The sequence below is a fragment of the Gymnoscopelus braueri genome (genome assembly GCF_963280865.1).
Source record: "Gymnoscopelus braueri genome assembly, chromosome: 3".
Lineage (NCBI taxonomy): Eukaryota > Metazoa > Chordata > Actinopteri > Myctophiformes > Myctophidae > Gymnoscopelus > Gymnoscopelus braueri.
The window spans coordinates 58,609,309-58,620,296 of NC_137612.1; the positions used below are offsets into that span (position 1 = coordinate 58,609,309).

The following is a 10,988-nucleotide window of genomic DNA, read 5'->3' on the forward strand; positions in this document are numbered from 1 at the left end:
AATAATAATAAGGGTAATAATAATAATAATAATAATAATAATAATAATAATAATAATAATAATAATAATAATATAGTTAATAATCATTATTATTATTATCAATATTATTATTATCAATATTATTATTGTGTTGTTATTATAGAGCACTGGTCAAGTATTAGGTGAAGTTCAGCTGCGTTGTGTTGATAAAACAGTTTGAATAAGATCTTTCAGGACCTTTCCCCGCAGTGAGCAGCTCTAACCGTAATTACACCACTTAATGCGCAGCGAAATTTGGATGGCAGAGTACTGTGACTAAAAGAAAAGAAAAAGTAAAGAGGAAACACCCAAGAAGCAGACGAACAACAAGACTCCATTGTTCCCACACGGTAGTATAGCCTAATAATGTATCTGCATACATACATCAATGTTAACACAAGTATTTGCCAGTACGTAGTAATACCTGTTGTATTTTCTAATGTGTTCAAATTTCAGGAAGCAAAAAATATATAACTTCTGCATTTCCACTAAGTTTCTAACTTGTCTTTATAAATTGGCTTTAACTTCTCAAAAATATATAATCTTTGGAAGAGAATGGACACACAACTGGTTTGTTTTAGGTTCATACTGAGCGCACTGTTTACTAAGGCTAAGAAATGTAACATTACTGTGACAGTCCCTGGAATTGTCCTGGTATATGTATACTAAAAAACCCTAAAAGTTTTAAATATGGAGGTATGGAGTCAAGCCGCGTTCACACCAAGAAAAGCAAAACAATTAATCAGCTTTTATTTTCAATGTAATCTGTAATCTCTTTGCAAATCATCGTTTTCATTTTTATATGAGCTAAATGGTTAAAATGGCTAATGCATTTTCGGTTTTCGGCCGAAACGATTTTAACGTCGAATAAATATTACAGCATGTTTAGAAGTCATACACAAACTAACAGCACAGTCCGATCGGTAAAACACCGTTGTAGGGAGAAGTAAACAGCAGCGTCTCTCGGTAACACACAAGCCCCCAGAACCACGGTAGAACAGTGAAGCTGCCTTCGCCTGGTGGTCAAATCTGGGATAGCAACACTTCCGCATTTAAAATGCTACTACTATGTCCCTTCAGAGGCGCGAACGGCGTTTTCCCAGTGACTTGCAGGCAAGGGGCCGGGGGCCGGTTGGGGAGCGCAGTCAGGGCACAGAAGTCAAGGCACAGACGGCTGTGTTGTTGACGGACATCCATGGCCACGCCAGCTACTATGCATCCCAGAAATATATAGCTTATAAGGATTTGTAATGTAAGGAATTTGTCATTTGTAAGAAAATTTAAATATGGCAACTCATTTAGAAAGTGGTGGAAAAAGTACTCAAATGTTTTACTTAAGTAAAAGTATCAATACTGCTATGTAGAAGTACTCTGTTATAAGTAAAAGTCCGGAATTCTAAATGTACTCGAGTAAAAGTTCAAAAGTAGTGGCATCAAAATGTACTTAAAGTACCAAAAGTAAAAGTACTAAAATGTTTGAAAATAGCAGATCTACAAGCTTACAACGCGCGTTGTGAGCTTCTATATTGGCTATTTTCAAATAGCCTAGGTATAAAATAGGGCTAAAGTGGTAAATGTATGTTTGATTGTTGATTTACTTTATTTAGTAAGACATGAGAACAACAGTACATGGAAGTACAAATTCACAATACAGGGTCTACTAAACTGGAAGACTCATAAAGCACTAAGCTTGTTTAAAATGAGATCCCCATGCACACAAATCATGATGACATATAAGAGACAGACAGATATACACACTACTATACAGAACGTCATACAATCAGCTTACATGTTAGGTTACTGGTATGAAGAGTGAAAAATATGTACAAGAGAAGAGAAAAATCAGGGAGGGGGGGGTTGGGGGGTGGTTAAGACTTAGACAGGGGCCATTTTCGAATTGCAGCCTCCTGAAGGTGTATCTTTAGGGCAGTTTTGAAAGTGAGTAGGGTTTTACACTCCTTTACTCCTTTTGGTAGGGCATTCCACATTTTTGTTGAATAGCATAAGAACGAGTTCATTCCCTTTGTTGAGCCAAATCTGGGTTGAACATGATTCGTGGAGCTGCCTCTGGTGTTATGATCGTGGACTTCATTAACGTTGTGGAAGTACTTTGACAAATACAGGGGGATACCAATGTTGTGGTGTATCTTGAAGACCAGGCCCATTGTAAATTGCTGTACTCTGTCCTCAACCCTAAGCCATCCAATCCTAGTAGCTGTAGAATACAACTCTCGTAGACGTATTTATGATTCTGACGTTTTCAATCTACGAGAGTTGTAGGGTTCACCCCCCATGGACACAGGGACTTTCAGCACTATACCCCGTAGACACTCCAAACATGTACAAATTGAAAATAAAGGTGCTTACCCCCACGCCCCAAATGTTAACTCTCGCTACGGGGTAGTAGTTTAATGTAATAATCCATATCTTTTAATAAAGAAGTGTTTTAATGCCGTCAAGCTTTTTCCAAAATAGCAGATCTACAAGCTCATCACGCATCACATTGTAGATCGGCTTTTCTTTTGTATAGTTTGTATGACAGAGGGGGGTATGTCAGTAAAAGTACTCACATTTTCTGAAAATAGCAGATCTACAAGCTCATAACGCGTCACATTGTAGATCGGCTGTATGTGGTTACTGTAGGTTTTGTATTAATAATAAAATCTGCAAAGTAACAAGTAACTAAAGCTGTCAAATGCTGTCATTGTAGTGGAGTAGAGTAACAAAAATGGAAAGGAAAGTAAAAGGACCTCAAAATTAAACTGTGCATTGTAAGCACTTGCATAGTACTTGAGTAAATATACTTAGTTACTTTGCAGCACCACTGAGCAGCCAATGACTGACAGATTAGGTAGCAGCAGCTGCACTGATTGCTAGAGTGTATAGGTACATGGGTTTATATTAATGGTCTTAACTAAAATGTATACATCACACAGCTTAGATTAAATCGGAGAGCAGACCTGTGCGCACTTGGTGATGTAAAATAAATATCTGTAGTGTAAAAAATGTGGCCACAGTGACTTTATGAAAACACGGGGCATTTCTCCTCTGTCTTTCTCTCTCCCCACTAGCAAAACCCATTGGAAATGCATTGGGTGCTTAAAATTAAATATTTCAAAAACTACAAATTATTTCAAAAAGAAAAGTACAAGCACACGTGTCCACAGTAAGCTGGATTTTTCAAAGTTTGAATGGAGTTTCTAAGTGAAAGTATGTGGGAGTAGTTAGGTGCCATACTTTTGGGAGAGAAAGAAATAGTGAAATAGCTATAGTGTGCTCGCCCACAACAACTATAGTGTGCTCGCTGCTGCTGCAGCAAGCCCACAATAAGGAGGTTGTTGACACCAGTAGAAGTGAAGTTGTCTTCTCCACATTTTGAAAAGTTGATCAGGTTTCGAGAGACAGCAAAACGGCAAACGTGACATATCAGTAGTTTTTTTGTACTGCACAACACAAGCCAGTCTCGATTTGTTAACCACTCTTGATTGCAATAACGTTCCTTTGTCCAAAAGACCTGGCAGTGTCCTTTTTTGCAACAAATAGTTGAATTTGTAAGTCAGAGTCAGTTGAATAAAGGCAGCAAGAATCCACACACACCGTAGGAGCAGCAGCAGCAGTCCCAGCGAGAGGAGCCTCCTCCTGGGACACTTCTGCATCCAGTCCTGGGGCTGGTGGCATTGCAGTTGCATTCTCTTTATTGGGTTGCAAAGCAGCTTCCACAGGCAGCGTTGCTGCTGCTGCTGGTGGTCTCTGAGACCCACCCAGCCTGGGTCCCCCCACCTCGCGCTTGGGGTGGTCGCGAGGTGCGGGGGACTGGACAGTTTTTTTTTTTCCCGGCTGGACTGAATAGTGGGGACACACACAGTGTGCTTTAATTAAACAGTTGACTTATGTGCCCTGACTGTGCTCCCCACCGCCCCCCCGCCCCTTGCCTGCCAGTCACTGGGAAAACGCTGTTCATTTCAGAGGCTCCGTGGAAACCCTAGTGCGCCTGCTCAGGACCCAATATCGACCCAATATATGGTACTTCCGGGTGCTTCAAACGCCACTGAGCAACTTTTATAGAAATGAATAGCTGGGGGAGCTAGATAGATTATAACTCAATGGTAAGTAACACACCATTGAATGGAAGAGTACAGAAGGGCTCCTTCTCTCCGAGCCCAGCTGCATTCCTCCCCGCACCCCGCCCCACCTCAAACACACGACAGCACTGTCTCAACTCAAGACTCAAGTAGGAAGGAAGGAATAATACTAACTTTGCTGTCCTGTTTTCATCTTGAAGTATCGCAAGACTGTCCACCATCTCCTGTCTGTCTGGCAACCAAATCTCGCGATACCTCCGAGACAGAAACGATACCTGCCGCTGTTTAGATGCCTCAATAAAATTATGTACTTTGCACATCGAAAAGCAAGTGATTAGAAAACAATCTGTGATACAAATAATAAATAAAATCTTCTTTTATAATCCTGAACCGATTATATAACAAAGGTCGCAATCGTTCAGTAATAATGTTTGTTCATGAGCTGGTCCAGCCCGCTCCATTCACTGCAATCTATTCATTGAACTTCCGATGCGAGGTTTGCCACCCATGAGTGTCATGGCGCATCCCCGGCGTCCAGCACGTCTCTTCCTTTCAAAAGCTTCCTTGGTATGCAGTACATGCCAACAGCGTCACGTTGGAGGAGTATTATTTTCCATGAACCTTATTTCTGGAAGAACAGGACACTTGTCATACAGTTATTGACTATTAGACATTATTATTTTGTGTAAATATTTTTTTTAATTTATTTTGTGTAAATATCCATAGACATTCTACCTGGAAATACCTCTGATCTGGTCTGTTGTATGGTACAGTTATTGTAACATGTGGGCTGGGTGAAGGATATCAGTGATTACTGCTAACTGTAACTTCTTGTACATTCATTCATCTCTCAATGTATCACAGCAATCTGGAAGTGTCCTGTATCTGTCATCTGACCACAAGACTGCCTGTCTGACTGCACCTGTCTGTCTGCCACCTGACTGCAAGACTGCCTGTCTGACTGCACCTGTATCTGTCAACCACCACATCACTGAGTGCAGGTAAAGGAGGTGATCTGCCAGTTCATGATTTGAGCGTCTATTTATTTAGTTGAGCCTGGATGTGATCAGCTTGTGATATACTAGATAAAATTATGTTTAACCACTTAAACCCTATACTGTATATTTAGTTGACCAGGGTCCCGCATGGCTCTAGTGCTCCATTGTCCCTCTACACCAAATCTCTTTGCTGAAAATAACCTCATCTACAAGCTCACAATGCTTTGCAATATTTTTCGCTGAATGCTCGCCCCAGATTAGGGCTCATGTAGTTAAGTTAGTTGTAATTAAGTCAAACTGAACTAGATTTCTGTCTAGTTCACCCAACAAAATGTAACTACTGTAGGACTGAGGCGGTATGTAACTTTAATTGCTGTGGTGAAATAGCAATGTGTCCCAGTGGTTACCCACACCGTAGTGACTGTTAAGTCACTGTTACGTTTTCCCCCCAAAAGCTCAAACAGGAAGGCCAGAGCTGGATCTCCGAATGAGCCTGTCCTCCTCTAGGATTTGACACTTTTGGTATCAGCGTTCGATACTTTTGTGTGAGACTGTAGTATGATCAAGTAGGGCATTCATTTACGGAAAAACATAAAAAGTTAACATACTGTATGAAGATAAGAGGTTTCTGCCCGATTGCTACTGAACAAACACTCTATAGTAATGACTACTATCACAATATAGAGCTATTTAACAATGTTACTGAACAAACACTGTATAGCAATGAGTACTATCACAATACAGAGCTATTTGACACGGTTACTGAACAAACACTATAGCTATAGGGTTAGGGTTGGTTTTCTTTGTGGCTTTGTGTAAGCTGAGCGCCATCTACTGGTAGAGTACCAGTGGGACTAGGCATGTTAAAATATCAGTCAAGAATCACAGTCACAGTCAGTCAGAAGGGAGTGACATTTTTAAGAGTTGGCGCTGTAGAACAGTCTTATTTGGTGTAATTATGTTTATGTAATAACCATGATTTGTTTTTATTTTCTCTGCTCTTTTTTAGGGAACACGTCCTAAAGGTCACTTGTCCCAAGGTGCTCTGCGGGAAGATAGTAAGGAAATAAAGACGATGCCCCTGTGTCATTTTAGCAGCCTACCTGTTTGCGATCCTATCCATGCATCAGTGTTACTGTTTTATAGACCCCCAACTGATGATGATCCCAGTTCAGTCCTGAAAGTATTGCTGCTACCTGGGACCGTTCAGCTGAGTAAAGTGCTGAAGGAATGGAGGAGCATACACGGAGAAGATATTTACATTGAAACCCCTGCCTGTGAACTAATCCCAAATCTAGAATACACCCTCTCCACTTCCCCTCGAGATGATTCCATCATAATTCTACCAAATAGTGCAAAATTTGATGAATCGTCTTATCACAATTACATGCCAACATTTGAAGTTATTTTAAAGGGAAGGTGTACAGAGGTAACACTGTTTCTAAGTAACACCTCCGGCTGTGCATTGAAACGCTTTGTACCCCTTTCAGCTCCTGCTTTAAGAACACTGAATGTTTCAGCAGAAGAGAGACTGTTTTCTGTGCGGAGGAGCTTCATCAAGAGCATTTCACTTTCCAATCTCAAGGATGTCGTGGATAGACTTTCCAAGAGGGGGGTGTTTACCTATGCCGAGTGGGATGAGGCCAACGAGATGCAGGAGAAAAATGACATGGCACGTTTTGTCATCGATACGGTGATGCACAAAGGACCTGATGCATGTTCAGCCATGATACTGATTCTCTGGGAATACGACCCATTCCTCTGTGAACATCTTGAGTTGGCTTCTCCACTTGTGCCCCATCTTACCAGAAACGGAAAGAAAACAGAGGTAGAGGAGTCTGATATTCCCTCTTCTTCTAAAGATACTACACAGGAAAGAATTACATCTAACAGGACTGCCTCTGCTGATATAAATTTAGTTTCCCCCATGTTGTCTTCCGCATCCGTATCACAACACTCCTTCCAACATTCCTCAGTCCTTCCAAACATGTCGCGACCTCATCCTATCCCAGTACATGTGTTACTGTTTTATAAACCACCGATTGATGATAATGATCCCAGATCAGTGCTTAAAGTATTGCTGCTATCTGGGAATTTTGAGCTGCATAAAGTGCAGAGCATAAGGTGGAATATAAATGGAGAAGAGATTTACATCGAAACCCCTCCCTGTAAACTAATCCCAAATCAAGAATACACCCTCTCCACTTCCCCTGAAAACGATTCCATCATAATTCAACCAAAAAAGAGAACATTTGTTGATGAATCATCCGATCCCAATTACTTATCAACATTTGACATTATTTTAAAGAAAAGATTTAAGCAGGTTGGCCTGTTTCTAAGAGACAGTAACACCTCTGACTGTGCGTGGGATGCCAATGTAGACCTTTCAAATCCTGATTTGAGAAGACAATTTCATCCCACTGGTCTTCCACCGAGCCTTAGAGCTTCTAGAGCTTCTGAAAGTTTTCAGGAAGACATTTGGCTACGGCTTGATGAAAGGTTTCCGTACACATTTTCACTGGATGAAGAGAGACTGTTATCTGTGCGGAGCAGCTTTATCAATGGCGTTTCACATCCCATTCTCAACAGTGTCGTGGACAGACTTTCCAAGATTAGGGTGTTAACCAATGCTGAGCAGGAAGAGGCCAACAGGATACAGGTGAAAACTGACAAGGCACGCTTTGTCATCGATACCGTGAGGTACAAAGGACCTGATGCAAGTTCAACCTTGATACTGATTCTCTGGGAAATCGACCCATTCCTCTGTGAACATCTTAAGTTGGCTTCTCCAATAGTGCCTCATCTTACAAGAAAAAGAGCAGAGGTAGAGGAGTCTGATATTCCCTCTTCTTCCAAAGACACTCCTCGGGAAACAATGACACCTAACAGGCCTCCCTCTGTTGACATAGTTCCCCCTATGTTGTCTTCCTCATCCACATCACAACAGTTTGTCCAACATTCCCCAAAAGAAATGTCATGTGACACAGCCTGTGATGTCTCAACCACAGACCATCCTGTTACAGAGTCACTGTCCTCTCCACATCCCTCATTGGAGCTCCAACATGAAACTGATCTAAGTAGATGTTTCAGTGGTTTGAGGATACAAGAATCCAGCTCCCTGCCTCGTTCTCACAGCTTACCCTCACTGAGCCAAATTCCATATATAGAGAACATGGCAAGTTTCCGAGCAAAGCGGTACCACAGCTTAAATGATGTTACACTACTGGATAAAACACAAAGAATGACACCTGATATCATTGTTGTAGAAAACCAGGAAAGCTACAGGTTCCACAGCACCCAAGCAGGACTGTTCCAATGCAGTGTGACTGGCCTGGTGTTTAAGATGAAGGCAGAGGAAGATGTGACTTACAGGACAGTCCCTTGGTACCAAAGTGTTCTAGCCCAGCAATGCAAGAGGCCTGCAGGACCACTGTTTGACATAAAATGCACTCAGGGCCCTGTGTGTCAGGTTCACTTTCCACATTGTGAGATCCTCTCCACGGGTGGAGGCAAATCCTTGTCAGTTCTCCATGTGATGGAGGAGGGCATTGACCTTATCAAGCCTGATGTGATCACAGAAAGTCATGTCATCATTAATGTAACACAGTTTTCTCCCTATGGTGTTGTCAACGAAGACAACTGCCACAATCCTTCAACTTCAGGTTTTTTTGCAGATGCCAGAAAGTGGGCGACATCATTCTTTGTACCCAAAGTTTGCAATGTATTGGTGGTAATGTTTTATACGCCACCGATTGATGACAATCTCAGTTCAATCGTGAACATATTGCTGTTACCTGGGAATGTTGTGCTGAAAGAAGTGCTGGACGAAAGGAGGAAGATACATGGAGCAGAGATTTACATTGAAAGTCCTCCATGTGAACTAATGCCAAATCAAGAATATACCCTCTCCATTTCCCCCCAAAAGGATTCCATCATAATTCTACCAAAGAAGGCAAAAGTTTCATCCTACGGCAATTACCATGCAACATTTATTATAAATTTATTGGAGAAGTTTGAGCATGTTAGCTTGTTTCTAAAAGACAGTAACACCTCAGACTGTGCATGGGAAGGTTTTGTAAATCTTGCAGATTCTGTTTTAAGAAAACAACAAGTTCAGCGTACACTGAGTCTTCCAGAAGAAGAGAGACTGTTTTCTGTGCGGAGCAGCTTCATCAGCAGTGTTTCAGATCCTGTTCTCAACCTTCTCCTGGACAAACTATTACAAAAGGGGGTTTTAAATGATGCTGAGCTTGAGATGGCCAATGGGATGCAGGTGAAAACTGATAAGGCACGTTTTGTCATCGATACAGTGAGGCGCAAAGGCACTCCTGCAAGTTCAAGCATGATATTGTTTCTCAGTAAAACCGACCCATTCCTCTCTGATTATCTTAGGTTGACGTAAAACGTGCGTGCATTTGAAGCAGAGCGGCTCAGAGCTTCTGACGGAAGACTAAATAATATCTTTTGGACAGCTGAAAGGTTAGAGAGGCCGCCTGGGAAACGGAAGTCCCAGGTTCGACTCCCTGCCCCGGCAATGTGTTGAGGTGTCCCTAAGCAGGACACGAGACCCCTAACTGCTACCCCCTGTGCACAAGTCAGATCACTTGAGCAGCAATCAGCTGGGTGAAGCTGGAAACTGAATTTCCCTGCAGGATCAAATATGTTTAAATTATATCTCACCTGGCTAAGGGGGGATTTCCCTTTAGGCTAGTGGTTAAGATTTGGCTTTAGTGTCCCTTCCCACACGGGTTCGAATACCACACACGTGTCTATGACTCATACATTTCTTATTTTTTTTACAATGTCATTGTAATGTATCTGCTATTCAGTAATGGTGCACTGGATTTACTGGAGCTGAGGCCTTTCTTTCTATTCATGACATAGTAGCCATGTTGAACTGACTGTAGTGTTACTATCAAAGAGAACTGTACTATGTTGATGATTGGACCATGCCTCTCTTTGTTCCTCATTAAAAATATACTGGACATTTATTTCTGTTAATTTAGATACCTGATTAAGATCATTATTTTGACCGAAACATGCTGTAATAAATTGTTATGTAAGTGAAGACTTGTAGGCCTTTTCCTTTTTATCAATGGTCCTCCTATACACACCTGTGACCTGTCCATTGTAGCATGTGCAAAATGACTTTATCTACAATGGCTGCTATCTGTTTATCAGTAACTATTAGACCAGATGAGAATGTTTGTAAACAAACATACAGAGCGGTATAGAATAGTATGTCTATCTATGGATAGAAGAAAATCATATATTTCTAATACTCAGTAACACTATCATAAGTCTACTGTTCTTCCAGAAATAAGGTTAATGAATAATAATGCTACAATGCCCCACTGCCACGTTATCAACCCATAAATAATTTCTTTGGTTGTGGTGATGTCATGATGAATTGGTCTATTAAGGGGCAGCTTGGCACTCGGCATCAAGTGATGACAGTTCAGAAGTGAAGCACCTGCAGGGCATTGAAATACATGGTAAAGAACTTGCCAGGGCTCTGATGTAAACACAGAGGATGTGTCAGAGATGACAGAGATGAGTGATATGGCTGCAACTATTGATTATTTTTTATATTACTTTAATTATCTTCTTTTATTTTTCAAATAACGTGAAGCAAATTTCAGCACCTGAATTTACCTTGATCCACTATATTTGGATAACCCTAGGGATTACATTAAACTTTAATGATTACTATCACAATTTGCCCTGGGTCAAACCTGGACTATAGACTGGACTATACTGTATGAGTTCTCTCTCCTGATTTGATGGACTGAATGTTCCGTTTACTAAAGAGCTGGAAAGACAGGGAGACCTGTTTTACTGAAAAAACACTGATTAGAATGGGAATACAGAGCTATTTACAACTTATTTG

At 41.2% G+C, this 10,988-nt stretch overlaps 1 long non-coding RNA gene across 1 annotated transcript; it reads left to right on the forward strand.

Annotated features, from left to right (window-relative positions):
* The first annotated feature begins 313 nt into the window (after window positions 1-313).
* Window positions 314-10,166, forward strand: LOC308082319. Its single transcript, XR_013932908.1, has 3 exons — window positions 314-368; window positions 4,965-5,101; window positions 6,108-10,166. It is a non-coding gene; the product is annotated as an uncharacterized lncRNA (long non-coding RNA).
* Window positions 10,167-10,988: the final 822 nt, after the last annotated feature.